Raw genomic sequence first — 6,063 nt, forward strand, 5'->3', positions numbered from 1 at the left:
AACTAAGTAATGCCTTCCAGATAAATCTCTTCTTTAGATCTTATTTCTTGGCCAGGCCCTTGGGTCTTTGTCAGAAACTTCACTCTAGCTGATGAGTATTCTCTAGGATTCCTGATTTTCATCACTGAAAGCTAGACTACACCCTATTCATAATCTATGTGAGGTCTGTTGGCTCAACCACCACCAAACAACTCTGGGATCAGGGGTTCCACGGTTTCCCCAACTCTAAACCTCTTCCATCCTCTTACACAGATGAATAGAAGAGGAAAAGGCAGAGAGACCTAAGTTTTTTTCTCTTCTCTCCTGGCCTTTCTTATACAGATAAAGCCAGCTAATGCCTAAAGAGGCTTTGGACTCACTTTTTGAAGTAGGTGACTTCTGACTTCCCTTCCACTTCTCAGATCAAGTGATTCTAATTTCTGACTTTGGTCTAGTTGTTTGGATAGAAATAGAGAAACAGCATAGTCACTGCTCTCCCTGAGGATGTTAATGGAACTAAATGAATAACTGAAAATGAAAATACTTGTACGTTCACTCCAGGAGAGCGCTAGAGAAAAATAAAGCAGGTTTCTAGACAAGAAACACGGTGCAATGAAAAAAAACTGGAAAGTGGTTGGTTGAGTAGAAACTGGGCACAAAGAGATTGGATTTATGAATGGAGATTAGTGAGGAGCTCCATCAGTCTAGCCTGGGAGTCGGAGATGGAAGCTAGACAAACGTTCATTTGCAGGTACTGAACATCTTTCTGCTCCACCCTCTGAAAAGAGGAACAGCTCACATTTCAATCAGGAAGCACTCATTAAGCATTTAGTCAGGCACTGTCCTACATGCTGGGGATTCAAAGAAAGGTTAAAACAGTGCCTGTAACCAAGGGGATCTCATTCTAATTAAGACAACATGCCTATAACTATGTCCATACAACATATAGAGAGTGTAAATGAGAAGTTATTTATTAAAGGGATGGGGGAATGGGATGGGGAAAGGGAAAATTTTCTTGCAGAAAGTAGGATTTGAACTGAGTTTTGAAGAAAGCAGGGGAGTGGAGGGGGTTGAGTGGAGAGAACATCCCAGGCATTGGGGATGAGCAGAGGAAGATCAAGGAGGCCAGTATTACTACAATGAAAAGTACGCAGAGTAGGATAGAGTGTAAAAAGGCTGGAAAGGTCGGATGTGCCCAGTTTGTGAAGGGGCTTAAAAATCCCAACAGAGGAGTTTGGATTTGATCAAGGAGGGTAATAAGGAATCATGGAAGAGTTTTCACCCAGAATAATCAGTTTCTCCCCTGTGGGTGACCCGCTGAGTAAACCAGCTCTGTGAATGTTGGTCTAGAGCAGAAGAGGAGAGCCCTAGTAGGAAAGGGAAGGGGTGAAACACTCTAGCCCCTGCATCCAGAGCTGGCTTACAAACACCAAGTCAGTTTGATTCTTCACCTGAGATTGAAGAGGTGACTTTCAGTTTGACCCAGGTCCTGAATCCCTCTTGGGAGAGCTCCGTATCATCTGGGAAACTCCATAGGGACAAGGTTTCCTTCAGAGACCCATAACCAATCCTCTGCTTTTCCTTTTCTCTGTGGTCTTTGGGTTGAGGAAGGCCTCTGAAAACATCAAGTCAGGCATTTGTTGAGTTCTAAGCAAACAGTAATCTTTGTTAAACTTTATGACATTGTCTTTTTTGGTTGAATCTTTATAACCTGGCATTTAGGGACAATTGTGATTTTCACTTATATATGTGGGACTGTAATTGTGCCACGTTGACTATTTTGAGGCTCTTTCCTGAAGGGCACTGGGGAAGCAAGTGATAGGATAATGTTTATACCTCCCCCAAGACTGAGGATAGGGTCAACGTATTGAAAATGCACACCTGCCAATTTACCAAGGATGGCAAGTTTTTCAAAAAGGGAGTGGGGAAAAGGTAATGAGGACAGGTGCATGTACAGAGTGCATCAGCAGCATGCAAATCCCCCACACAGAGAAGCTGCAGAATCAGCTTCTAGGAGAGTCATGACAACACTTAATGGAAATACCTTATAGAGACATTGGAGCATGTGTAGACATTCTCTTACTGGTTCTGGTCTGCTAACCCCATGGTTAGGAGGAGTCTTTTCAACTGGCTGCACTGCAAGGGTGAGGTCTTTTAGTAAGTCTCAGCCATTCTTCTGGCTACTCTGCTGGTGGCTGAGCATGTGTGTTGTGAAAGCCTTCTCCCCTGTGAGGCCAGGGACCTATGAATAGTAGCCTGAGTTATTTGTACACCTTAGCATTTGGTCTTTTGTTTTAGATGACAGGAGACTAACATTCTGGCATCCCAGCATCTAGATGTTGCAGCCAGCCCAAGATCAATGCCAGAGGAGAAAGGAATGATCTTGAGGTATGACCTTTGGGACCCAGCCCCTCAGTAGCTGGGATGAAGATTCATCTAGCAGTAATGGCACATTTGGATATGAACTTGGATGGGCCAATATCATGTAGAAATTGTGCTAAGAATGAACCCATTCTCCCCAGAGATCAAGGGGGGGACTTACATAGCACTTTAATGTTTATAAAGCCCATTACTACCAAAAACTTTGTGAGGAAAGGGCTGCACATATTATTACCCTCATTTAGCAGTTAGATGGAAAAGCAGATAGAGTGTGGGGCTTGGAACCCAGAAGACCTAGTTCAAATCCAAATTCAGAAACTAACTAGCTGTGTGACTCTGAGCAAGTCACTTAATTTGTTCTTGCCTCAGTTTCCTCAACTGTAAAATGGGGATAATAGCACCTATCTCCCAGTGTTATTGTGAGGATCAAATGAAATAATAATTGTAAAAACATTTAGCATAGTGCCCCTAGTACATAGTAGGTACCTAATAAGTGCTTGTTCCCTTTCTTCCGACCCCCTTTAATTTTATAGATGAAGACAGTTGAGTCTCAAGGAGGTTAAATGATTTATTCAGAGTCACATAGCCGGCAAGCATCACAACTGGGATTTGAACCCTACTCCTTAAAACTAATCAAATAAAGAGAGGCTGCTCCTCTGAAGGCTTGTGATAATCAGCTGTCTCCAATATGGCTGGAGAAAGTTGGGCTCAGACCAAATGATTCTTGATTCCCAGACAATAAATCTCTTTAACTTCCTTCCAAATTGGCTCAAGTACTGACCTCCCCAAATACTCTTTTAGTCCTGTTCAATCAAAATTCTTTCTTTATTTAGCTTGGTTATCTGAGTGTAGAGGGTTGCACAAAATATGATCATCAGAGTAACCTATAATGGCCAGGTGTCTGACATAAACAAGGGTTGTCCTGGATTTCATTTGCCTGTGCCTTACAAACGTGCCCCTTATTTATGTATTTCGCCCTGCACTGGGCTTTAGCCATTCCTTCTTTCTTACCATTCTCTTTCTCTCTCGTCTCCTCCTCTCTTCTCTCTTGGATAATGGCCCAGATGAGAGACTCATCAGATTAGCGGATGACACAGATCAGGGAGGAATAGATAACAAAGTGGATGATAGAGCTGAGATCCAAAAAGGTCTCGCCATGCTGTGGCATCGATTTGAATGAATAAGATGAAACTCAGTAGACACAAATGCAAAGACTTACACTTGGGTTAAAAAAATCAGCTTCACAAGAACAGGATGGGGTTAGACACACAGTTTGTCTGAAAAAGATCCAGGGGATTTAGTGGGCTGCCAGTTCGATGGTGAGTCAGCAGTGGGATGTGGCCATCAGAAAAGCAAATGGGACTTGGGTTACATAAAGAGAAGCATAACTTCCAGGAGTTAATAGATCAGAGTCCCATCATAGTCTGCCTTGCCCAGACCACATCTGGAGTATTTTGTTCAGTTCTGAGTGCCATAGTCTAATAAGGCCATTGATAAACTTGGAGAGTGATAAACTAGAGGAGGGCAATTAGAATGATTAAGGGCCTAGAATCCATGTCATTTAATGACAAATTGAAGTAACTGGAGAGGCCATTAAGTCCAGCCCATACTTGAACAGGAATACCCTCTGTGGCATCCTTGGCAAATGTCAAACTTTTCCATCTGCCTTGTAGATGGAACCTCCTATATATGCCTTCTCCCTCATTCAAATGTGAGCTCCTTGAGATCAGGGACTGTCTTGCTTTTCTATTTGAATCTCCAGTATTTTATGTCCCCAACATTTTGCATATAGTAGATGCTTAATAAATGCTTCATTCATTCATTCTTATGGTCATCAAGCCTTTGTTTGAAGACTGTCAATGATAGTGGGTCTATAAGTCTCAAGGTATAGACAAATGAAAACATCTACGCAGTTGGTAGCAGGGCTAGGGCCCTTAACTAAGTCTTCTGACTCCAAAGCTAGCCCTGTTGCCCATGAAGATCACATTACAACCACTCCAAGATGGTTAAAGATGAGACAATAAATTCTTAAAGAAGCACTCCACTCCCATCCCATGCCCAGAAGGGGCAAGATTCAATTTTATACTTGATGCATATATTTGATACTCCAATGCATTTGGGATTTCATCCATGATAGCACTTATGAGAATGTCATGTGTGTGTGTGTGTGTGTGTGTCCATGTGTGGCTGATATAATCCCCATATAAATTTTTGGAGTGTATGTAGATATTCTAACCCACATGGTGAAGAGATAGTCTCTTGGTTGGCTGCTGAGCTAGAAATGGGATGCAATCGAAAGGCACTAATTGACCAAAGAGAGCCTCTTTCTCTTTCTCCCTTCTTGTCTAGGTTTGAATAAAAGAGACACACTATAAGCTTCTGGAGGGGAAGAGGTTTCAGGTCCTCCCCACTTAAAGCCAAGATATCTATCTATCTATCTATCTATCTATCTATCTATCTATCTATCTATCTATCTATCTATAGATATAGATTACCATTCTCTTTCTCTCTCATCTCCTCCTCTCTTCTCTCTTGGATAATGGCCCGGATGAGATATAGATATAGATAGATAGATAGATATAGATATAGACACACACACACACACACACACACATATATATATATATATATATATAATGTGAACATGGGCCTCTGTTCTTTGTCTCTTTGTGTTTGTTCTTCCTGTTTTTTTAGGTGAAAGAATATGAGAGGCAGCTATGACCCTGTGAACTTCAAAAGGTCAGAATGGCAAGGCTTCAGAGGTCTAAGCGAAAGAGTCTATGCCAGATTTTTATAGCCATCCAAAATAGTGAGAAACAAAGCCCGAACATTTGGTTGACCCAGCACAGTTTGAGGGCAGCCAAGAAGGGATGAGAACAATAAATCCATCAGCTACGTTAAATTCGAAGTGAACTTTGTGGGGCAAACGCTATATAGAAACAGCTTTGAGTTTGAGCCCATTATCCTTATGGACCAAGGCAGCATAGAGAAGAGAATACTCTTAGATGTTGAGGAGGAAATTTTATACTTCTGTTCTTGCTGTTTCTTCACAATGAATATTAAAAAAAACCTAATTGATATTAATTCATTTAGTGAGTGTTGAGGGAAAATGTTGATATTTCTATTCTTACTATGTCTTCATAGTAAAAATCCTTTTTTAAAAGTTAGTTGATGGGGCAGCTAGGTGATGTCATGGATAGAGCACTGGCCCTGGAGTCAGAAGGACCTGAGTTCAAATGTGATTTCAGATACTTGACACGTACTAGCTGTATGAACCTGGGCAAGTCACAACCTCAATTGCCTCAAAAAAAGTTAATTGATGTTCATTAGTTTAAATACTAGCGAAATAACACTTGGTAATTAATATTAGAGGGAACACCCCAGACTAGGGCTTGTGAACAATAGCGTTACAGAACACCACCATTCCCTCCTTGTTAGCCCTGGAGTCTGGAGGGAAGCAGTAGCTGGAACTGGTAGCCTGAGTAGGAGGATTTCAGAGTGCTTAATTAATGCTGACGGATGGGCTGGATCCCCAGCACCTAGCACAATGCTCTCTATACAGTAAGAGCTCAAAAAATGCTTGCTGAATGAATGAAAATGGTCAGACCAGGACATGAAGGGGAAGGAAGCATTGATGTCAAGTCAGATCAGAGATGGGGCGAGGGGCACCATAGTTCTTGCAACTTGCCAGAGGTACAGAAGTAG

Source organism: Phascolarctos cinereus, unplaced genomic scaffold (genome assembly GCF_003287225.1).
Source record: "Phascolarctos cinereus isolate Bilbo 61053 unplaced genomic scaffold, phaCin_HiC Scaffold_726;HRSCAF=1367, whole genome shotgun sequence".
Taxonomy (NCBI): Eukaryota; Metazoa; Chordata; class Mammalia; order Diprotodontia; family Phascolarctidae; genus Phascolarctos; species Phascolarctos cinereus.